At 40.5% G+C, this 26,296-nt stretch overlaps 1 protein-coding gene across 4 annotated transcripts in view; it reads right to left on the bottom strand.

Annotated features, from left to right (window-relative positions):
• mdga1 (MAM domain containing glycosylphosphatidylinositol anchor 1) overlaps positions 1-26,296 on the bottom strand; it is a 165,525-nt gene that overhangs the window by 56,732 nt on the left and 82,497 nt on the right. The window lies entirely within an intron of this gene.

The raw sequence follows: 26,296 nt of genomic DNA, 5'->3' as shown, positions 1-26,296 counted from the left end.
ACCATGGCAGTGATGTCCTTAAATAATCCATTGTAGCAGCCACGGTTGAGCAAGTGTGCCTTTGTAACAAGTCAACTGTGTTTTTCTAACAAGTTGACCTCTGCTTGTCGATCACCTCCACCCGCCTTCGTAACAGAACAGCGCCTCCGAGCCACCAAATCCCCTTTGATTTCCAATATCATGTTCTGTTCCCTAATAGCACTCAGGGAGTAGACGGCCATTAAGGGAGCAAAGAGAAGATGACAGGCTCAATTGAGTGAGAGTGTGTCATGGAAGAGAATTAGACCTGGTGTGTGCACTACGCGTGTATGAGTGGAGAGGGGTGATTATGTGACTGAGACGTTTAGTTGCTATCGTCCAACATAGAGCAGCAAATGTGCGTGTCTGAGTAAACACTTGATTGGGTCGTGATTCGCTCAAGGTCACTGCACAATTCCTTTCAATGAGTTTTCCTCCTAATAAGCAAGATAAATAAATAAACAAAGCACACATTTATGATAGCAAAATGTATTAGCACTTGATGGGTAGCTATTTTCACCCCAGTTAGTAAGGATCGGTGCTGCTCAGGATTATATGATGTGCAATGCAAGATGAATATTATAGATGTATTTCATTGCAGCCAACTGTCTCTCTTTATTTCCTCTTAGAATGTAAAAAGTGTGTGATAAATTTTGCCATCCATCCATCCATTTTTGAATCCGCTTATCCTCACAAGGCTCGCGGGCGTGCTGGAGCCTGACCCAGCTGTCTTCGGGCAGTAGGCGGGGGACACCCTGGACTGGTCGCCAGCCAATCGCAGGGCACACAGAGATGAACAACCATTGAGATTCACAATCACACCTAGGGAAAATTTACAGTGTACCGTGAACCTGCCATGCATATTTTGGGAATGTGGGAGGAAACCGAAGTACCCGGAGAAAACCCACGCAGGCACGGGGAGAACATGCAAACTCCACACAGGAAGGCCGGAGCCGGAATCGAAACCTGCACCTCTGCCGACGTGCTAACTCATCGAACACCGAGCCGCGTGTTAAATTCATGATCATTTGAATCGAGTGTTTTGCTTACACTGCCAGTTTTTTTTTCCTCTCCACGATTTATTTCCTTTGTAGTCGATCAGCAAGCTTTATTTTATTACTGAATTCATGAGTAACCCTGAGACTGTTGGCACATACTGTCATTCCACTAATGAAAGGACCGGAAAGAAGAAAGATAGTGATTAGTTGATTCAAATATACACGGACAAAAACTGTTGTGTTGAATTTCCTCAATTTTACTTCAAGTGGTTGCACGAAATAATCGAAAATATCACCTCGATCCAGATACATTTTTGAGTAGACTAAAACGTATCTAAATCCAGATGACTGTCTTTGTGTGCAACCACTTGGCAAAATACAATTGAGTAACTTGAACACACCATTTTCTTTCAGTGTATATATTTGATGTTGATCATTGACATGAGTCAAATTGTTGACACGGTTAATTGTCCGCCCATTTTCTACAGCCCTCGTGGATAACCTGGAGCCTATCACAGCTGACTTTGGATGTGAGGCAGGCTGCACCCTGGACTGGTCAGCATCCAATTGCAGCTTTTCATATTTGGCTGCACCACAGCTCACATCATTTACAATTTGACCCACATATTTAGAAAAAGTAGGCTACACAAAACGTAGAGACGTCAAGTCATTCAAACGGATTCTTAGCTCAAAGCATCAAAGGATTAGCTCTGCATCTGAGTTTTGCTTCATTTTTGGATTTAGGAGGGCTTTCTGGAAGATGAACTGTTGTTGTCATGATACCACACCATACTACAGCATAACAAACGCGATCTGACGAGAGTTCATCTTAATAAGCCTAAAGGGTCAACTTTGAGTGTGTTAGGCTTTTTCTTTGGCTTTAGTGCCTCTTACTGTATTAACAAGTGTACTGTAGTCCAAGTTTAGACTTCAGCGTATCTCACAAAACCGCTGACGATTAACTGCTCAATTTGACCTTATTGTCTTATAGAGAGGTTGTTGAGTGTTTCGTTAGCTGTCTGCCTGTATTAACGGTAGTTCATTTTGAAACTTGGCACTCGCAAGAATGAAAAAAAAAAGGAATCCTGAAAATGATGATTTCTATTTCATTTCCAGTATATCCTATGGGAGGAAAGCTTTGGTAATCCCACAACAGGGCAGCCAAGTGGTCTGTTGGTTAGCATGTCTGCCCCACAGTTCTGAGGGATGTTTTCAATCAGCTCTCTGGCCCTTCCCTGTGAAGTTTATACATTCTACCCACGCTTGTGTGGGTTTTCTGAGAGTACTACGGCTTCCGTGCACATTCAAAATTATGTATTCCATCCATCCATCCATTTGGCTGGTCAGTAGTGGCTGTATCTCGTCTCTCACAGTTCACGGGAATAGGCTCCAGCTCAACTGTAAGACATGTGGACAAGCCGTACGATGAATAGATGGACACTGTCCTGGAACAGATTGTTGTTGACCCTAGAGGTTCCGCTGTACAAAGAGATATGACAGCTGAGAAGGCACAGAATAAAAATACTCAGCTGAATAACAGCAGTCAGCCAATTCTTTCTTTTTTTAATGCCATGTGTAAACAAATACTTTATTATGCGTTACTGACCACACACACACACACACACACACACACACACACACACACACACACACACACACACATTGACAAATGATCATAAGGGCACACACGCGCAATTGTGCAAGCAACCAGATGCAAAAAAAAAAAAAAAAAAAAAACCACGCAGAAGACTGTGCCTACAGGGAGGCTGACTTGCCATTTGATCCAGCTTCTAGTTTCATCAATTATTCAGCATCCTTCGCGTAGACATTGTTCTAAAGATGCCATGAAACATGCACCAGGCTCACATTTGGAAATAACAAGAGCATTGCCTGTGTTTAAAAGGTGGAGCTGAGGAGTAAAGATTGATTTTTTTTTCAAATTGGAATCATTGTCTCCCATGCTTCCCAGAGCTTAAGAATTATGTGGCTCTTTTTTGTTCGCTAATGTGATTAATATGAAAGTACCTACATTCGCTTATTTTAAGAACATGAATAACCACAAATCAAGTACCCAGAGAAACCCACGGAAGCATGGGGAGACCATGCAAACTCCACACAGGACTTGAGTGGGGATACACAACATTTAGATTGTGATGCAGATGTGCTAACCACTGCACCACCGTGATGCAATCTGAAATTACAATCATAAAAGTGAAGGCTAGACAGCACTGAAATGTAAATTCCACGCGTTAGCTTAATAATGCATATCTGCCACAGGGTGTACAATGTGGAGCCTGCATATTACAGAAAACTGAGTTACTGCCCGCAGAGCATTCTGATGATATTCCGACTTGTTCTCCGCATGCATGTGAATCACAGTGACCTCCAGTTTGATAATGGCATCATTAATTATAAAAAATAAATAAATAAATAGTGTTTTAGTCCGATGCATCATTGCGGCGTGATTGCATAAGATTGCCGAGCTCACTTCACTGTTAGCCACAAACATTATTTTGCCACTGTGAGAATAAGACATTGCATCATGTGGCAGATGGCTTGTGTTCACAAAAAATGTTTCTAAATGACAGTCATGGAGGGCTGCAGGGGGAACGGTAAGCTTTTCTGTTTAAAGGAGGTACTTTGTTTTTTTTTTTTTTTTTTTTTATTAAAAGAAACCACCGCGTCCAAGGAAAAACAACCTACAAGGTGTGAATCGTATGCACTTGCGGGCACACTCAAAGCCTGTCACCTGCACACCTCTGCAGCCTGGGCTAAAAATCACAAATGTGAAAGCTGTTCTATATTTATGAGTAATGCACTGACTGTGACATGAAATGGAAGGACAGCCAATTAGGTACCAGCGTGAATTAGGACGTTTGCAACCACAATGTAGTTAATGGACAAGCTAACAATAAGTTTAGCTTCTATTTCTTCTCCTTTGACTGCTTTTTCCTGATGTTTGTGTTGTCAATGCCAATTGTGGAGGTATCGTTGTGAGGGGGTGTGTTGTGTTGGTCATCGTTAGTGCACCACACACACACACGGTAAGAGAAATGAACACATGGTCATCAATTTTTTTCCCCATCCTGTGGGGTCTCTTACTTTTTAAAAAATAAGATGTTGAAAAATTGTATACATGTACCCCATTTAAGGCTTCGTTTACAGGGAACCAATAAAGTCTTGTGCAGACACAATTTACTCTGAACCGACGTCTTACGTACAAGACATAATTATACGCGGGTTTGCAATGAGCCTGCGAATGTCATTAAACATTAATGGCGGAATGAATTATCCGAGGCGATAAGACACTCATTTGGGCTTTGTTTACAATGAGTGTTGCAGTGTCGCAGCACAGCGTCAGGAGGGTGTTGACGAATAACGCGGGGAAGAGTTCAGCCTCTCAACCGGAGGTAGACAACGTCTGTCCTTTCGAGCGGCAGCAGCCGAAACAGAAGCAGCCACATCCTCCATGGGGATCTAAAATCCATCTCCGAAAAAATAAGATGTGTGCTCTAATTCTTGATCCTTTGTATCTTTTGAATACAGCATTTTACGGGAATGTTATTAAGACACCTGGGAACTGTTGTACATTGCAAAGAAAATGTGTTCTTTCAAAAAAAAAAAAAGTGCAAAAATCTCTCACTTTTATGAGGAGGATGTGAAAATCTACATGAGTGAAAATGATCATAGCCTGACACAAACGGAGACAAAATAAAACATGAAACTCTGTTCCGTTGAGTCCGGCCCGCTAGAGTGTGAAACAAGAAAATCCTGGCATGTGTCTATAAGTCATTTCGGAAGTTATCACAGAGAGGAGCGTAGAGAATAAAAGATGCCCTCCTAACGCTGTCTGTGGTCATAATGACTTCTGGGTCAAGGTGTAACCGCCGGGATCCATACGCCTGCATTATTACATTGTATCCACTGTTTCGATGGCAAGATGTAAGAACAAATTATGTTGTGTAATATCTACTGTGTGTCCAGTACAGTATTTTTACTTCACAAGAGAAAGGGATGTGCGCATGATCACGTATACACGCAAAAGTTAGGTGCGGTTTGCATTTGTACAATCTTGAAAAAATTTGCATCAAAATTATGAAACGGAATGTGTGTGTGTGTGTGTGTGTGTGTGTGTGTGTGTGTGTGTGTGTGTGTGTGTGTGTGTGATTTTAATGAAGATAGCAATTCTCAGTTTGTATGAATTCCTTACATTGCAGTACGTACAAAGTCTTAAATATGAGAAACATTTATCAGTACAATGCAGTACACTACAATTAAATTAACTACAATAAAAACATTTTTTCATCATATATTTAAAGTACACATGTGTACCTAATGACGTGTCCAGTACATGCCAGTTGATTATATGCATAAAGAGGATGGGACACCTGGACTACAGATCTACGAGTTAGTGTGATTTTAAATGGGATGAATTGCTTTCTAAAATAATAGATCATGAAAATCAGACAACGCTCAATTCCTGCACACTTATGTCATCATGTTTTGATATACATTGTTTTTTAGGGTTTTTTTGTACTGCGTGAGCCAGCGTGAACCACGGTGAACTACTAGCAATGGTGGGAAGGAGGAAAAAAAAAAAAGAGAAAGCATTTTATAACTCCCTGGAAGTACATTCAATTGTTTTTATTATCTTATAGCTAACAGGTCAAAGGTACAGTAATTCTCACTAAGCTTTAAAAAAAAATCTTCGAAAACATTGCCGATCAAGGAACTGTAAAACCCAGCTACTTACAAAATAAGCACTTATTTGTCAGCACCAGCAACACATGTAAGTACAATTTGTAGACAAGGGGCCAAGAATCAGTCCAGTATTTATTGTTAACCAAAGTATAGAGCTCGGGCTGCACACTATTTGTGGAATGACTCGTCCCAGCTATCCCCCTTTGCCCATTAAAAGAATATTTATCATTACAGCTATTGGCGATTCAGAAGTCCCATTAAGAATTAATTAGCTGTGGACAACATGAGGATTTACTTTGAGGCCCTCGAGCACCGTCGGAGGTCGATATCAAACTACAGAGCTGTATTCTTTTTAGATGCCAAAACAATTAACTTGAAAACTATCTCTGAATAATAGGTTAGCAATGCTCAATGAGGACAACGGTGGCTGGATGTGCGAGGAGACTAAAAATGCATCGGCTACTTGTAGACAGCTGCAATACATCAAGCCCACCGTATACGTGTCAGTTGTTTATCAGACTATGTACAGTATATATAAGCCCATTCGTCTTAATCATGATATTAGACTATATTTCATTGATCAATTCATGAACACAGCTGTGCATCTCTCCACAGAGGATGATTCATTATTGTTTTTTTGTTGTTGTAAAGATTAGATACAGTTTGAGTAAGCAAGATTATGATTCCATATGTTTTGACTGCATCTTTTGTCATATTTATTAATATGCAACAACTTAGAAAAGCTTTCCACAGCCTAAACCAGGGGTGTCAAACTCATTTTTTGTCACAGGCCATTTTGGAGTTACGGATTCCTTTGGAGGGCCGGTGCAAAATCTCAACATTATTTATTACCCATGACAATTTGACATTTCGATACAGATTTCAGCAAGAATCATGAAAGTTGACACATATGATTGGCTCCCGCGGGCCACATAAAATGACATGGGGGGCCGGATCTGGCCCCCGGGCCTTGACTTTGACACCCGTGGCCTAAACTATCCAAGTTAATTGAATTCAGAGAAACAACAAATCATCCGCAGCGTCAAACCAATTTGTACATCTCTCACAAAAGCCGATTCGATACGATTCAAGGATGCAACGATTTTAAAATGTAACGATTCGGTGTATCAAATGAAAATTTGTTTTCCGATTCTCATAGTTTTTCTTTGTTGTAGTTTTTTGTTGTTGTTATATCCCTCATAATTAATAGTTGTTTTTGACAAGAGTCTCTGAATGATTTTAACACTTGTTTTGACACCAGTACTGACAACAATAATGCTGCCTGGAGGGTGATGTGCCATTGTGTGGATGGAGCTCAACTTCCCAAAGCTGACATCATGTTGTCCCTCTTTCGACAGCACAATCATTAAAACCGACTCAGCACTTCTGCTTGTTGCACCCATTTCCAACAATTAATTCATTGTTGTGCCCGTCAAAATAATCATCACAATGCTGCACAAAACTCAAGAAATTAAGTAGTTTAAATTCTTCTTTTTAACATATATTTTTTTTCAGTTTGAAAACAGTCTAAAATAGTAGCGGGCTATAAAAAGCTGATGTGTCTGGAAAAAAAATGAGGAATTTACTTATGTGATTTTGTTCTGCTTTGCAAAAATACGATTTAAATAAAAAAAGAACTCCCTTATTATCAGTAATGTTGTAAAAAAATATATAAATATATTGTCTACTCTTTCTCTTAAAACAGATTAACATCCGCAACATTGTTGGCATCATCGTGACTCTTCACTTTTAGCGTAAAAACTAAATGGTGCAGCAAATAGTGATGCATGAAATGACTCAAACACAAGGAAACAAAAAAACCTTTTCACCTGCCGTTGACACAACTCATCCCATAAGGGACACCTTACATCAATGGAACTCAGGCAGTGACATCAATATTGATTTTATGCAATATTCAGCTTTTGTCCCCGTGCTATTTTTTACAGATATATCATCCTGCTGAGAAATGTTTCTAATATTTTGGTGTGACAAAAGAGGCACAAAATATTACAAAGACCACGATTTTGCTTCCTCCCTGTACTCGTACTGAATACTAAAGTCAGACGTATTCCCACCAGGAGGATACCTTCATTCATACATCATCCACGACTTTGTTCTCGGTGTATTTCACTACATTTTTTGACACTTGGATACTTTTTGTGTGTCTCATGGCCCTCTAATCCTCCAATCTCTGGCCCCTCCATCACCATCCTCATCCTATTTCAATTTTTCTATCTGTGAGAATGCCCTGAGGCACCTCCCATACTTTATAACGCCGCCTTCATTACCCAGCCCCGCTGCAGCTGGCCATAAACGGAACACTGAAGATGTGGTAGGAGGGAGGCCTGCACTAGAAAAAGGATAGCATTAGGGGAAAGGAGTGGGAAGGGTCAAAATACACACAATGAGTCAATTGTGGAGGCAATAGTAAGGATGGATTTGGGGCTTGAGACCTACTCTGAGTAGGAGGCTGATGGGGCGGGGGGTGTAAGAGAAGAGGGGCAAAGGCATAAAAGCCTTAGCTGGAAGTTATTGGAGATGGGAAAAAAATGGCCTGTTGCCATAAAATAATATTAAAATTGTCTTGGCCTGATGGCATTGATGAATCCAGATGGCCCCCTGGCGGGGTCTTTGGCATGGGGGAGCCGCATAATTTGAACAGCTTTCTGACATTCGAGGTCGGCCAAAAGTGTAAAACAAACGAAAGATCCATTGTTGATTGTTTTGTTTCCATCTGGTCGAAAGTACCGGTCGTGTTTGAGATTATTGAAGGATAACAAGCGTCATTCAAGAATGACTTTAACCCAGGGGTGTCAAACTCATTTTTGTTGCGGGCCACATTGTAGTTACGGTTTCCCTTGGAGGGCCGTTATGAATTTTGGGGAACCAAATAAATGTTTCATCACCTCCACATATTACATACACACCACACAACAAATTGATGGATAACTAGTTTTAACATCAGAAGTCAAGAATAACGACCGTTATTGTGGATTACATGTGACTATTTGGAATTTTGGTTCAGACTTTAGCAGGTATCATGGAACTTGACATGCTTGATTTGCTTTCACAGCCCACATAAAATGATGTGGCGGGCCAGATCTGGCCCCCGGGTCTTGACTTTGACACCTGCAATTTAATCCTTTCAGGGACAGCGGTTACTACAGTGGACAGCTTGTCCTGTTCTCAGGTTACAGGGTGCATGAATGGGTTAACGAATTCTTTTCTTTTTTTTTAATCTTAGGAAAAATGCAACCATTCAACACAAAAACTTGATCAACCCCGACAAGTGCAAAGGGTGTTGCTTTTTTTTAATTTTTGGATGTGAACAGAATTAACCCATTTAATCCCACCGGTCACATTTGTGAAGGACAACAATGATTTAATTTACAGGGCACTAAAAATTTTTATTACTGATTACTTAAAAGGGCTACCAATGACACCTGATTTGGACTTTTAAATGTCTGGGAAAAATTTGGGATTAAATGGGTTAATTTCACAAAACATTGCAGAAAGAGCATTTTATTTAATAGTTTTGCTGTTTCATTAATGATGTTCGGTCATCTACAACTAACATCTTACATCATTGTTCATTCTCCAAAAGGTAACGGACGGCCACAGGAATAAAGAACATTGCCTCCCGCCAATGATATTTTCAGTTTTTGCCATTTCAGTCACAATGTGGAACACTTCCCTTGCACCCCGAGCCCTGTTTATCTAGTCTTAATTTTCTATTTATGTCTCTCTCCATGACCCAAATATATATTTTTTTGTCTTGGCCAGAACAGTTTTTCTTATCCCAGAAAATATTTAAAAAAATAAAGTTACCCGATGCCCTCTGTGAACAAAGAAGTGCCACTAAAAATGTAACATGAATTGTTGTGGGTGAGCCTCAAAGCAGGTTTGAAAGGCCAATTTTAGTCCAAGTAGTATTGATTATTAGGGTTGGGCATTACTTGAATTTGAGCGATTTGATCAAGCATCGAAACGATGGACCGATTGATAATCGATGCACAACACTAAAAATCATCTCTCATCTGCGCTTAAATGAATTATTTATTTCCTTGCCCCATGACAGCCACTTCCAAAAAGTTTTTCCTTTTGTCTTTTCAGTAACGTTACTTTTTTTTTTCTGATACAAATAAACAACAACAACAAAACGCAGCTTCAATCGCGTTGCACTCTAATGACTTGGCAGAGATAATAAATAGGAAATGACAAGACAAGAAAAAAAAAACAAAAAAGTTCACCTTGCCCAGTTGAAATTCGAGCTCATTTTGCTCTCATTGCACTCCAACACATCATCAATAATTGTCCCAGTGGGTCCATAAATTCCAGTAAATTGACCTCATTGCTGTGCAAAAAGGCTGCCTGAAATATGATCACGTATATTGACCGGCGGACAGGCCGCGTTATTTGCTGCCACGTCATGGGTGAGGCCAATTTAACATGTTTTAATTCCCTTCATTAAATGTTCATTAAAATTCATCTCTGCGTCATGCTTCTCCGCAAAGCTTGGTAGTACAATGTTGGATTTTTCTATGATTCTGATAAAAACAACTCTTCATTCATTTCTGTGATACACGACATAAAATTTAAATGGTGACCTATTTGAGAAATGTGCTGAAAAATCAACTTTTTCATATACTGTACAAATATTCAAGTAGCAATTAATGACAGTCTCACACATGCTCAAATTGATCTTACGTGTTACAAATGCAGAGTAAAATTCGTCCGCACGTCTGTGATGACGTAATCACCGCAGGGGCTGTTTTTCGTCTGCTGGGAATGGAGCCTTTGTCAAGGTGGGAGAAATTATGAACAGTTCAATCAAGTATTTCTGGTATGATCTGAAGAGGGCCCTGCACATGAGATGCTCTCATAATCTTTCTTATTTTGAGTGTTTCTGCAAAAGAAGCATTGGGTAAATATTGACACATCAAGATGTGTCATAATGATAGACTATCCAAAATGACTGAGTGCTGAAATATAAGCCATAGGTACAGTGCGAGCAAGGGTGTGCATATTTATGCAGCCAGGTTAAATTGTATTTTTTTTTTCTTTTTTGCATTGAGGTGTACAGATTATAGGTCTCAGTCATGTTGAATTTCTTTTTTTTCCTCGAGATGGGCTGCCGACCCCCGAGGAGAAGCGGTTCGGGTACCGTCATTGATGGATGGAAGATTTTGGTCAACAGCACTGCCATTAATTCAGGGAACGTACATATATTTTTCAACATTTGGTCTGAGTCAAGCCCCACTTAATTATGGGAACCGGCATCTAAAAGGAATCCTCATACCTCACGGCCATCAAAAATGTTGAAAAATTGAGGGGTGGTATTAGTCACATCCCAATGGCACAGTGATCATTTTTCAACCACACCATGTGTTAGATAAGTAAGTCAGCTCGACTTCTCACAAAACAGATTGAGATGATGCAGGATCCGAGCACTCGAATCAAAACAATCATGGATTAGATTTTTAGATACATTTGTGATACAGTACATTGAAATGTTCCGTCTCGGGAGGCCAGAGCTGGAATCGAACCCACTCGACCACCAGGCCGCCCCTCTCCAAACAGCCTTGTTAAAAACATCCTGCATTTACCCACAAAACCCAATTATTACTTTACAAGTAATTAAAAGGTAAATTTTGAATACCATGTTTAGTTTTGAAGTACCCCCCCTAATTCAACCACTCCACACCCAAGTTAGATACATAACCACCATGGTGGCTTCAAGGATGAAGAAAAAAAGAATAAATATCATGCAGCATTCATATGGCTGCTTTCTCATATTACACTACTGTGAAAATCTTGTCTTGGCCTAGTGATTTTGGGGACCAGATTTTATGGATGTTCACTGCCTTTCCAGAGAATGTCTTCTCTTGTCAAAGGCCATCAGAGCTGAAATGAGTTAGGCAGGTTTGTTATTTTTTTTCTCTCCAAAAGTAGTAGGACTTTTTCAAACAATGGAATAAATGCAGTACATGCTTCAATATGTGGGGCATTACTCTGTGAAATTGTACAGGCTTCTTTTTCCTCATCCTTATTTATTAACATGCATCGCCCCCGCATAACATGAGCAGGCTGAAACTGAAAGTGTCAAGGAAAACCTATGTCACATGTTATCACCACATACAATCCTGGCGCATGGACACTGAAGATTCTGGTGACAGGAACATTCCTGTACTCTACTGAGTGTGCATGCATGCATGAGTAAAATCACTTAAACTCATTCTATCAACTATGTCATCGTTGTAAACCTCCATGTAGGGTAGCTTTTGGTGCCAGAAGCTTTACAGTCAGGAGGGGAGGTCATCTACACCTCATCTTCACCCTTCCAAATGCATCATTTAGTCATTTTCAAGCATTTTATTTCTGAAAAAGTTTCACACTTTGTTTTTTTGCACTGACATCAAACTGTCACATCACTTCATTTCTACTCGAGTTAATTGCCTCGAAACAAATAAAAATAGAGCTGCTCTAGTTTGGGAAAAGTTTTATCCCGTTTTCAGGTTTGCCGGTTCTGCGACTTTTAAATGTGAGATCCCCCAGGGTTCACTTCTAGGACCGCTTCTATTTCCTTCCTTATTGCTATTCTTTGTCAATGCACTGCTGGTAAATCTCGTTTTGCTGTTTGCTGTTGGTTTCTGTTAGTCAGTGGAGGCACAGTTTTTCATGGCTTATTAGGATAGTATATCGGGGTAATGTCATATGAGTGGTTTGTTTACTCAACTTTTTTTTGTGATCTATCACATCAGCCTGCCATTTGCTGAAATGATCGACGAGTATATACCCACATCAGTTGCACTTCTTCCAACAGGATTTTTTTTTTTTTTTGGAATGTCAATTTTTTCATACTTTTTATTCCAATTTTTTCTCTCGTTGTTTTTCTGTTGTGTTGTTTTGAAGTCATTCCTGGGTGCTCGGACTGAAAATATATGCTATTTGTCAATATGAATGCTGAATGAACACTCAAAGGGGTATATAAGCACACAAAAGGAAATTTAAGATTTACATTTAGAAAGAAAATGACCGGTTATGAAAGTGGCGACTGTTTGAACAATTCGTATGATTTTACATGCAAATTACCATTTATAATTTGTTTTTTGGATTCACTACCATTTGACATGATCACTGCCTGAAATGTCGAGAAATAGCAGCCCGTTGTCGAAGCATACATGTTAATTGTCGTATTAAGCATATGCCTGGAAAGCGATGGTACGCCTATTGCGATTTGTGCTCCTCATCACCATCTGTTTATCCATCTGTCTGTCTGTCTGACAAGACACAAACTATGCAACTTTTCCACGTGCATATGATGTCTATTATACAATCCATTATTAATGCATGAGGCCGCATTATCGGCGTCAAGCTTTTGGATTTCATTTTTAAAGTTTGAAAGGACAAAACGCTTGCTGCGGTCCATACAGTACACACTGTGGTGCACACAGCATTTTCACCCATGAGTTGTTTCAACTTTGCAAATGAACATGTCTAATAGATGGAGGTGTTTACCTTTAGCACGTTATGTCACGCTTTATTGAGGAAATGACACCAAGCTAATTACAAGTGTGACTGCACAAGCTGTTAAAAAGCTGCTCACACACAGCCTGTCAGGCATTAATTACCAGTGTTCGATAGACAAAGGTGATGTAGCGCGGGCTGCGCTTAATGCATGCTGTCTGTCTCTTTATAGCCTGAAAATAGACATTTATTTTCAAGCCATTTAAAGTGTCAGAAATACAGTATGTCATATTAAATTACCTGCATTAGGATTGAAGCTCATTTAGGTTTCAGTGTTAATTGTGTCTCTTTCGGTCACTCTTGTACTCTTGTGGGATGGGAATACAAATCTTGACATGGGTCAAAAAGCACGTCTACTCCTTGCTAACGTCGTTGGATATTGCGGCACGGCTCGCAGCCCTTGGCAGGTATCAGGAGGTTGACCAATGTGACGAAAGAAGGCTTCATTAGAAAAGATAACTAAGCAAGCCTCCATCGAGGAAGTCGTTTCAACCGTCATGCAAAGCCACGACAAGAAAATATAATCAAGAGCTGAAGATGAAATGATGAATGAGCTAAGTTAAGCCCTTGAAGAAGATTTCGACTGATGTATTTACAATATATGATGGAAATAAGATATAAATGAGCTTCATTCAATGCATGAAAATGGAGGTTTATTGACTGCAATGACAGTTTTCTCCATTCAAAGAATTTCGAACTAAAGTACACGTCGGGAATAAAATACCAGGATATTTCATAATAATAATTTCCCCTGATGTTGTGATAACACATTACAGCCATTTACACTGGGAATCAATTACTGAAAGAGAGGCGAGATTCCAGACAGCAGATGCACAGAATGCTGTATACAATCTTGTGTGACCAGATTGCTCGCAGTAACAAGCTTCATTCACCCGATTCCATTTTACGTCAATCACTTTTTGGATCAATTGTATTTGTCAAAGTAGTTTGGATGCAATGTTTCATGATGCATCAATGGTGTCCGGCAGTAGGTACGAGTGAACGACCATTTACCATTAAAGTGGCTATGGGAATGCTTTCTAAGGTTTGGTTGCCAAGGTATTTTCATGTGAGTGGCTTTTGAAAATCTATGACAAGTAGGAAACAGAATAGTGAGTGCATGTGGCTTTAAAAAATATTCGGGAAAGCGCTGCCTTATGAAGGCTGGGAAGAAGCCCAAGGCCAGTGGGACTTCCGCCACAGCAGTCAGTCTGATTAATTGACATCGGTTGTTCTCCTTTATACGTGAAAAGCAGGGGTGAGCTCTTTGATACGATTTCAAAATCAGACCCTGATTTTATATCTTTATGAGACAAGAAGTCATGCTGACCGGAACAACGAATCGACGATGCATTCTTGACAACCTGCCAGACATATTCCTGGGAGGAAAGTTCAAAGTTTCCAATGCACTCCGAAGGACAGACTTAAATAATAAAGCAAAGTCATTTCTTCAGGAAAGATTTGTGCGCATTGGGTGAACAATTTCAAACAAAATAGAGCTTTCATCCCATGCTTGGACCAACAGTGTTTTGCTTCTTCTTTGGCTGTCTGTAATCATTTCATCACACTAACTGTGAATTTTGTTTGACACTTCCAACACTTGTCTTCATTAAGGTTGAGGGTAAGTTGGAGCTGTTTCCCGGCGATAGCCAATGGATATCCCAAACTGGTCACCAGTCATTCACCGGGCACATAAAGACAGAACCACTCACAATTACATACCCACATACAGTATGGAAAATGGAGAGTCATCAATTCACCAAAAAAAGCTCAGATTGAAATCGAACCAATGTCACCCCACAACCAATTATTTCTACAGTCAAACCTCGGTTTTCGAACGTCTCGGTTCTCATCCAATTCGGTTTTCGACCAAAAATTTCGCGTTTTTTATGCCTCGGATGATGAACAAACTTTGGTTCTCGAACAAAGTGAGCGCACTTGAATGCACCATTTGACTCTTCTCGCCTTACACGAGGAAGTGACGCTTCCTCGGGTAGACGAGGAAGTAACGCTTCCTCGTGTTGCTTTCCATTGTGACCAGACGTGTTCAGTAAACATTTTTATTTTAAAAAGAGTGTGGTTTGGGTTTTCGAACAATTTAGATTTTCGAACAGCCTTCTGGAACGGATTATGGACGAAAACCCGAGGTTTGACTGTACTTCCAATGCGCAGACAATACTTCAAAACAGTTTTTGTGTTCAAGCTGGTAGGGTCTACACTGCCTGCGCTTTGATTATTTTGGCAAGTGTCCTCGTGGAATGCAAATTCACCATCCATCTATCCGTCTATTTTCCGATCTGCATTATCCTGGAGCCTATCCCAGCTGTCTTCGGGCAGTGGGCACTGACACCCTGAACCGGTTGCCAGCCAATCGCAGAGCACACAGAAACGAACAACCATCCATGCTCACAGTCACACCTGGGGACAATTTAGATTGTTCAATCAGCCTGCCTTGCATGTTTTTGGAATGTGGGAGGAAACCGGAGTACCCAGAGAAAACCCATGCAGGCCCGGGGAGAACATCCAAACTCCACACAGGGAGGCCGGAGCTGGAATTGATCCTGGTACCTCTGCACTGTGAGGTCGACGCGCGAACCACTCGACCACCAGGCCGCCCCATGCAAACTCACAAGAGAGAAAAATCGCAGAAGCTCGGGGGACAGAAGGCCACCCCTGAAGGAAGCACTTACTTCTAGTCAATGAGACATAGTGCACAAAGCTCAGGTAAAGAAAAGCGCGGTAAGCATGTGATCATTACACAGATGCATTCCGGCAGCCGGTTCATTAAAAGACCATTTGAGTCTAGACAATTGTTTCTGCGTGCTTGCTCCATTCTCAGCGCTACACATCATGAGTGCTTTTATGCCAGTGATTTTTCACATCCCACAATTGCCTTGAAGGCTTTGAAATGCACTTCATCCAATCTCTGCGTTTCATTTTGTCTTTGCGCTCAATATAAACACTTCAAATCGAACATGTTTGTTCATTGCTTTTGTTTTTGCAAAAATATGCGCAACATTTACTGTACACAAGCCATGGATGCATATCACGGGGCAACCAACTAAAGGGAATGCAAATGTGAAGCCCAATGGTGTCTTCGGATGAACAGTTTTCAGGAAAAAGAAGTTAATGTGTTCAAGTTTTGTCAGTAATTATGCTCTGGTGGTTTTTACTTTTTTTTTTTTTTTTTTTTTTTAAATCCGGCTGGTTCTATGATACACAGAATAGTTATTCGTAATGCACCGAATGGGATGAGATAAGGAACAGAAAGATGAATATGTATCATAAATTGTTTGAGAATAGTGGTGATGGCTGTGCTGCAATAGAAACAACGCTTGCAATCACAGACATTGAAATTGCTTCAGTTGTAGTCCAACAAACAATGCTGAATGCAATGCGACTATAAATGCAATGTATTTATATAACAATCACTGCAATTGGCCGGCGACCAGGTCAGGGTGTACCCCGCCTTCCGCCCAGTGACAGCTGGGATAGGCTCCGGCACACCCACGACCCGAGTGAAGATAAGCGCTTCAGAAAACGAACTGATGGATGGAGGAATAACAATCATCCACGCAAGAAAACAAACATACAAATACGGACATATGACAATGCAAGGGCCAATTGTTAATATCTGCGCACACGTTTCTTCATCTTACGTCCACGTGTATGAAATAATTCAGTGGAACCAGATGTCAAAAGATATTGCCCATATCTAGTCTAGCCTGTATAACTTTCTCATGCTCGCAGTATAATGAAGTGTGTCTTCTGCCCATATTTAATCTAGCCTGTATAACTTTCTCATCCCCGCAGTATAACCAGGTGTGACCTTGAAGCAATCTGTTAGCCTTGTATTGGTTTCGGAGAAACTAAAGTCTCGATGTAGCACCATAGTTTCGGTACCGCCCTTCTGATGATATAAATATGTCCAGAATATTCTGCAAATAAAACCTTCGAAGGAACTGTTCATCCTCTCCAGCCTGTATTTGGATAGCCAACATCCTCACCATCCGAAATTCAACAAACACGCGGAGGAAAGAAGGCCACTCTCCTCCAACAATATGTGGAGACGTCTAAAGGATTACGTCCACTTGTGTTTCTTGTTTTGGCATGTGTGTGATGCTACCGGAGCAGAAGAAATGACAAAGAGGAAACTTGTCATGATAACAATAGAACTCGAATTTCAGATACACTGTCAGCAATGTTAGACTATGGCTCATAAAAGAGTGCTTATGGATATGTTAATGAGCTCAAATATTTCCAGTTATTGAAATTAGAACAACTCGGAAGTCAACCGGGCAGCACAGAGCCTAACTCTCAGCTCAGAGCCTTCTGTTTGTAATTTGTGAGTGTGAATGGTTGCTTGTCCGTATAAACCTTTTGATTAAATGACCAGCACGTTCAGGGTCTACCCTGCCTCTCACCCAAAGTCAGCTGGCAAATCACAACAGCTCATCCACAACCCGAATGAAAACAGGCACAAAAAAAGGTTGGATGGCTGGATGGGTGGAAATCAACAAGCCTCACCAAAATTATGACATTCGGCTTTGGAGGATCCACTGAAAATGAGGGCGATATTTTAAATAAGAGCTGCAAGTCCATTAAAAAAAAACAAAAAAAAACAATCAAATGAGCTGTGCTCAAACTTCAGTAAACATAAAAGTACTTTAAAATAAATGGACTGATTTGAACACAGTTTGCTCTAGGATGCTCACAAAGCTTCTGACTTGGTATGTGTAAAATGATTGGTTTTCTCATAAAGAAGATAAAGCAATGGGGCATTCAAGTAGAATGTCACAAGAGAAGGAAATACCCCGCCAGACGTTTCGTCTGACTGAGTTTAAATATCAAAGATGAACTTAATCAAAAAAATATGTATTCATGAGGAAAAGGACAATAGCGATGCACCTTTTCATATCGACCGCCTATCCGTATCTATAGAATATATTTTTGCTTGTTCGTGTTGAAAAAAGCAAGGGGGGTGATGATACGAGACTAAATTAGATTTGATAGAAAGGGAGACATATTCTTTTCTCACAACAATATCCTTCTGGTACGGCATTTACATACTGATGACCCGATCGAACCGTGTCAGTCTTACTTCAACTAAGTTGTGAAATGAATTTTACTTCTCTTTTATTTTTAAAGTGAAACTTTCGCAACTCAATAAATAACGTTGTTTATGAAGTCAATCGTGTGCATAAATACCTTGTGTAAGCGATCGCAAATTAAATCCATATTAGTATTCTGTCACGTCAGTTTCAAACTGATGGTGTGATGAGAATCTGGCAGCCATGAAGGTGAAAAAAATCACATTTCTCCTCAGCTCCTACCTCCACAGTTATACTAACATCTGTGTGCAAGTGGGGGTTTTTTGCCCTTTATCCTTGTCATTTAATTAGCATATTCGAGTGGAGCTGAACTAAATTAAGTGATGAAGTGAAGAATAATGCACATATCATATATAGATGGAGAGAACTGGCTAATTTATAGCTTCAGGTACACACTTTAGATAGCAGTAACAGATTGTACTTTTTGTTAAATTTGAGGCATTTTTAAAAATATTTTGCAAAAATATGTATTTAATTTATCTGTATAAAGTAAACAATGGTATATTGTTGCCGTAGGTGTGTCAGTGCACTTTGTGGTTTAAAATATTCAGTATAAAGTACGTACAGTATGGTATGTGTGTGTATATATATACACACACACACACACACACACCAGGGATGTGTCCAAGGACCGGCAACCCGAGGCCAAGGCCAAGGCCAAGGACTTGCCTCCGAGGCCAAGGCCAAGGCCAAGGACTTGGAAAATTTTCCGAGGCAAGGCCAAGGCCAAGGACTTGAAAAATTTTCCGAGGCCAAGGCCAAGGACCAAGGACTTGCCTCCAAGGCCAAGGCCAAGGACCAAGGACTGATTTTGAAATTGAGGCCTAGCCGAGGACATGTATAAAACAATGCTATCATACCACTTGGCAGGTGTTCATGATTTGCAACACCCCTCCATCATAACCCTTTGCACTCCCTAACGCTTGAATGAAGTGATTTTATTCAAAGAGTAGAACAGTCAGGGTACGTGTTATTTATACTGAGAAAAAGAAATAAAATCACATGATATACATTTATGAATTAATGTTTTAGTGCAGTAGTTTCTTAATATGAAGTAAATCAACACTCAACAGGCATGACATGGCACGGAACACAAGTTGAGAAATGACTTTGCATAGAAGTCAATCACTGACTGCAGAAAAAGCGGTAATCTCACAGTGATCATTTTACAGTTCACCTGCAGCGAGTCCCAGGGACTAGGACCGGCAACCCGAGGCCAAGGCCAAGGACTTGCCTCCAAGGCCAAGGACTTGGAAAATTTTCCAAGGCAAGGCCAAGGCCAAGCACTTGAGAAATTTTCCGAGGCCAAGGCCAAGGACCAAGGACCGACCTTCGGTCCTCGAGCCGGTCCTCGAGGCCAAGGACCGGCTCGAGGAACACATCCCTGACACACACACACACACAAATTGTGTCCATTGTGGGTGTACAATGAAAGTAAAAAAGAAAAAGAAGTGTTTATGTCACGGCCTGTTTGTGAGATGGAGGTTGTGCGTGTGCAGTGTATTAGGTTTGGTTTTTCGAGCATATTCTGAGTTTGGATTTCAAATTGTTCTGTGTTGTTGACCAGGTTGAAATTTGAATATATTTGTTCCATATGAGAAACCCTCTGTACCTTATGGAAAAAACGGACTGAGCTAAGTGCGAAACATCGGAAGTTGTAATTGAGCAGCATAAGTTGTCGTGAGGTTGTGAACATCACGGCTGGACTCAAAGAAAGATGGACAATCATTTTTGCAGGATAAAATGCGTACGAAAATATAAATGAAAAATACCTCCCCATGCCATTTTAGAATATATGAGATATGGATGAATTGGGTTACGGTATAATAAATAGTTTGAGACTCTTTCAAGTTTTTGGGGATTTCATAAAAATAGAAGTCAATGGGTTCATAGTAGATTAATTAATTTCATAATTAACCTAGCGATGACTTCATCATGACCAACAGTTGAATTGTTCAACCTTACATAAGGGCATATGCAACTACAACACAAGGTTTTTTGTTGTTGTTGTTTTTGTTGTTGGGGTGTCTTATGCCTTAAGTCACGTATGGAACATTGATTCCCCTTTATGTCAGTGTTATAAACCATAAAACAGAAATACTGTTGGCCTCGGTGATAGATGTCTGGTTGTTTATTCACACTTTGTGATGCTGCACACCTTCTGGCCAAAACACAGCAATGTGCTAGTGCGAAAAGCCCAGGGATGTTTGCACATTATCAACAGCATCGAACCCAATGTAGCATCAAGACATTTTCCCCTTGACGGAGGAAGCAGAGTCATAGGAATGATAGTGTGCTGCAAATCTCTGCTTTGGTCACACACTTTGACTGGAGTCTGTCTTCTGAATAGGCCATCCTTGTCACCCGTGTACGCAATTTCGGCAGTGCGCAATCAAACACAACAGTGACACGGAGGTGTGTCTCCACCATGTCTAAATATAGTAATTAAGTCTGCGTTCCAAGTCAGCTTCACACAAATGTGCACCACTGGGCTAATTTGTTTATTAATGGGAGAAAAGTATCGATTGTGTATAACAGGTCTGTGACAAGTAATTTTAACGATCAAATGCAAGCTAATGCTTAGCAGACCATATCATGGGAGGACGTGTTCAAATCAACAGACAGGAGCAATAATTTAAAACCACCAAATATACCGATAAACAAAGCACACAACAAGAGTCACACAATAATCTTTTAAAACAAAAAGCAGGCGCACTGGTCAGGGATTGTGTAAGTATTTAATCCTTAACAAGACACAGATGAGCCTCAGTATTAAAAAAGTAGAGAAATAAAACCGACGCAGAAGAGTCCGACAGAGTACCATTAAAATGATGAAAAACCAAAGAAAGCTGGGAAGACGGATCCCAGCGAGACGAGGCCTAGTGCAACGCCCACAAATCACTTTGGAAAGTGCAAACAGAAGAAAATCAATTGAACGACAAATAAAACATTGCACATAGTGCAAGAGGACGATTCACTGCTCCAAAGAACAAGGTAAAAACAAATCGGAAAACATGACCAAGGCGATGAGCAATGGGAAGTGAGCTTCCGTGCGTCTTGGAGCAATGATTCACCTGATGGTTTTTAGCCTGTAACCTGCGGAAAGGTCAAGCTATTCTGTTCAGAATCTGCTCCTTTTTTCACACAAAGGGTTTGCTTGACTTCTCCGAAGCGCTACGTGTCAGTTTACGTTCTTCATGCTCCAGCTGGGCCATGTCTTAGGGCCCAGCGGAGACCCTGCTAGCGTCAGTCGCCAACCCCCACGGGTCTTAGCCTCCTTGTATGCGTCCTCTCAAGCATGCGAGTTGTGAGTACGGGCCAGGTGTGGAGCCATGCCAGGGTAACACAAACTCAGCGGAGTCTGTTTACACAAGGTAGGATTTTTTTTTTTTTTTTTACATTGCTTCCTTTACTTACAAATGTAATTCTTACTCATTTATAGTATATTGATGTTCCCCATTAAAATACACTGAAAGGCAATTAAGCTGTTGCAGCTCCTCCAAAACACATTTTTGTTGAATGTTTTGAATGAAGGAAAAAATAGTATGAAAACAATAAAGAGAATGTGAGAAAAAAACAGGTTTGTGCAATTGAACCAAAATATCACACAAACAATACAGTACTGACTTTGTGTAACGATGTGTAGCTTTAAAGGGGGCGTGGCCTAGTGAGTGACGTCAGGAACTCTTACTTTTAACTCCAACTGGCCGTTTTCGACGTGCTTTGGCTTTCAATGTAATGCAAAAAAGATTTATAGAAGAAGAGAACTGAAAAAACGGAAAAAGTCTCAACCCCCCCAAAAAAATGGAAGTTGGGTCACTTATATTTAAAGGTACCACTAAGCTACCACTTAGTGAAAAAATAAATAATAATAAATAAATACATACATAATAAGGACACTTGGAATTATTTTCTCCATGAGGGTGAATCACGAATCAATGATGCAGTATAAAGGGATCGAAAACTGTATGGAGTGTCTTCAGTAAGAAACAAGAAAAAAAAGTTCGAAATGCAATCTCTGATCCAGATACTTTTTTTAAGGTCCCAAAAAGGGGAGGTCTCGTCCTGTTTGAATAAGCATCATCAAATGGAAGAAATAAGATCGCGCAAATGAAATAGTAGATGCTACTTGAAGAGGGGTGTATTATGGTTTTGAAATTTAAGTAAACAATCGGTTACATTTATAAAAAAATATTTTATATAGTCATGTCCGATGAATCACCGAGATGCTCCACCTATGAGATAAGTGAGTTGTCATTGTGAATTTTTTTTTTTTTTTTTTTTATGACAAGCTATTATTCTCCTCTGTCACAACTCTGGCCAGCTGCACAAATCAGTACATTTGTGTCAAAATTGTCAATTTGTCAACTGCCGTACGCAAATCAATCAACAACTAACGTCCTCATTCCCAAAGACAATCATTTACTCAAACATTGTATCTCATATGTCATCGTTTCAGTGAGCCGCTAACATATTCGGCGTGATGCAGATGATATTCAATTAAAACCCTCTACATGACTAAAGAGTACGTCTGGATTGACAGCAATAAGTCGAACCTGTCTTGGGAGGCATTTGCGACATATCATTGGCTTCATCAACGCTGTCATAACTCACTCATGCGACATAATTGGAATCCATTTTGTCATCCTCATTAATGACTGCATTCAAAAGCATTGACCCGTGGAGGCCACCACTTACCTGGTCAGGACACCCGAGAGGAAAGGCCACTCCCCTTTCTTCCTCCCCCCATCATGAATAGAGTATTATGTCTGTTTTCGGTCTCAATGTGTACCATTGGTTGGGTCTCTGAACCAAGTCCATCCCATCAGTAGAGGCTACTTTGAAGTTAACCCTCGCCTGCACACTGCCCCACTGTCTCAGTTGTTAGGGTTCCAGGTCATCAGACATCTGGTTGGTAAGGGTGAGCCACTGTGATGGTGCGCTAATGAAAATTAGGGAGGGTGTTTGCAGTTAGGGTTGATGGGTGGGAGAAGTACACGTGGTCGGAAGTCTGTGGTGTGTTTATTCTATGATTGGCAGATGAAAAGGTGATTGATCTTGAATGGCTCTTTAAGTATAGAGATTTTATTGGGGGTGTGGGGATCAAACATAAAAAAATATTGATTGAGCACAGCTTGAAATGAAAAAAAAATGGGAAGTGGCTGAACGAAATAAAATCATCTGATCAAGATATGTATTTTTAAAAGTAGATGTCTGCTTCAAAAATTGAAATAAAATTGAGTGAATTCTACAAAAACTTTTCTCAGTGTATTGCCACAAGCTTCCTCTCAAACAAAATGTGTTATTGAAAAGTGAACTGAGCAGACCATTGTTGTTCATTTTTCCTGAAATAACTTTCTTTTCATTTGTGATTAGCAAGAATGGGGTCTGAGTTTCTTGACAGCGTCTGAAAAGTATGTTTTTATTTATGAGCGCAAAATTGTGGAAAAATGAAATGGACAGTCACTATGTTGTCTATTTTATGGTTTCTAGATGACAACTTCCATAATTTGTCTTCCACATGGTTGTATTTTCCATTCATGTCTCTTAATGCTGTTAAAAGAGCATATTTGGGGTCTTTTTTGGCTGCCTTCTCCCATCCACTGGCAGGAGTCTCTTCTGCTATCTATACCCTTAACCTGTCAGCTCCTGCTAATTGTTACATCGTTTTAGCTCTCGGTACTGGTTCTGACCCCTGCGTTTGGGGGAATGAGTAATTGAACAAGCTTTGGCTGTCAGATCGGGTTATCCTCCCAGAAATCTTGTCACTGTTACGCTGACAATACAACCCGTTTACTCGCCAGACACGCCAGCAATTACCAGCTCCCCAGTTGAGCGGTGCCACGCTACCGCCTGGGGACAGGCAGATAGGGGTTGGAGGAACGAGGGGGCTTCATTAAGGTAGCGTAGTGGATCAACGATCAATCCGTGTGTGTGTGGCTGGGTGAGAGTGTGAAGGTTAAATTGTTTGGTTTAAGATATTTGATGGTAAAGGTCTGAGAAAGTCCATTGACGACCGTGCGCACAATAGGACCGAAGACAAGATGAATTTAGGAAATGCACTACATAGAATTGATGTTTTTGTGTTATAGGCCCTTGGAAAATCAGGCTTTTAAAATGGCCATTTACAGGATTGGATCAATGAGGGAAGAAAATGGTTGAGGCAATGAATGCCTGTCGTGAATTAATCAGGATTGTTAGGCCTGCTGGGAAATAAGCATTCGACTGGAGAGACGAGTGTGTGGGACCGCTCGGTGTCGCGTGCGAGGGGTTGTATGGAAAATGGTCACATCTTAACCCGATGACCACGACCTGGCTCCTGGCTCACGGGGACAGTGGGGCAGTGACACAAGCAGCAGCACGGGGCCCCTACAACACGACAATGCTTCTCAGTCATCCAATCGATATGCAAGACCCGAAAGCCAATTGGGGACGTTATCTTGAAAAATATGGAGAGGACTTTCTGATTTGCTATTTACAAGGGACAGAGGACATAGTTTAGAAATGACACGATTGCTCAGACCTTCTACAACCACGCATTTGTGTCACATTGGAACTTTGAATGGAGCTGGTGTGAATTAGCAGCAAGACTGCAAATGCGTCCCCCGACCAAATTGAGGGGCCCTCTAACCAACTCCAGGCCTACATTAGAAGTCTAAATGCATTTGGAGACCAATAGTGTCATACAATTATCTTACAGTCAGTATTTTCAAACTCCTGCTGTTATGTAAGGTATCTATTATGTATATTTGTTTTCAGAAACTGAACGTTCTTAATCGGGGTGGGCAGAACTGATATTAACTACCAATCTAACTGATGTTTCAGTTAGTGGATTAACAGATGATTCTGTTGATTGTGCGGACTTGGATTGTTGATGCTAATGGGACCACACCATAACCATTTATGATCAGATCCTAGTCCAGAAGATCTGCCGAGGACAGAATTGAACCAGACTTGCAAATTCAGTCTGGGCTTGTCTACTAAAGTCAAACAATTTGTATTCAAAGATAAAAAGGCCCCAACCTATCAGAGCTCACTCACAGCATTTGGTACTTATTTCGCTCAACGTGTATTGGAAGAATTTTCACTCTGTCTTTTTTTTTTTTTTTTTTTTTTTTTAGCACGACGTGTACAGCCACGGTGTGGCGAGTGTCACTCTGGGAAATTACTATAGTCTGACATATTATTGTTGTCTGGGACAAAAGGAGACATTTTAATGTAAGAGATTGCTCCTTTCAAACAATAAAAGTGTGTAGAGTTCAAATGACTTCTAAAGAAGTCTTCAAAAGAACAACTTTCTTTAATATGAGCTGACAGCAGCAGGAAGTTTCAAGTCTAATAATGGCTTGGAACGTTTGTGTGGTAAGAGTGGCCAGAGAAGCATTGGGTTAGGGAGCCCGTACTGCTCGGACTAACTGTTGTAAAACTTTCATAAAGGCCAACTGACTTCACTTTTCATCCAGGAGCATCTGACACTTTTTTTTTCTTTGGCAATTAAAACTCATTCAGTACCAGCCAATTCTAGACCAAGTCTGAAAAAACGTTTAAAAACGTCTTTGGGAGTGAATGAGTTAAACCCAATCGGAGGACTACACACTCGAATTATCTCTGCACTTCACCAGCAGGTATATTATTATTATTATATTTTTTAAAGATGTTGCATCCTCTTATCTTCACTCCCAGATACAGAAATCCTGCTTGCGCTATGAATCTGTCTCCCCTTCAATCCACCAGCTGTTCTTTTCATCCCCTCCACCGCGAGTCATCAGATACTCCTGGAAGCCATTCCCATCTGAAATCTTCTCTGTTTTTTTTTTTTTTTTTTTTTTTTTTAGCACGACGTGTACAGCCACGGTGTGGCGAGTGTCACTCTGGGAAATTACTATAGTCTGACATATTATTGTTGTCTGGGACAAAAGGAGACATTTTAATGTAAGAGAT

This window comes from Hippocampus comes, unplaced genomic scaffold, assembly GCF_001891065.2.
Source record: "Hippocampus comes isolate QL1 unplaced genomic scaffold, H_comes_QL1_v1.1 scaffold275, whole genome shotgun sequence".
Lineage (NCBI taxonomy): Eukaryota > Metazoa > Chordata > Actinopteri > Syngnathiformes > Syngnathidae > Hippocampus > Hippocampus comes.
The sequence above is the reverse complement of the archived record's forward strand: the minus strand, read 5'-3'. Positions and strand labels throughout refer to the sequence as shown.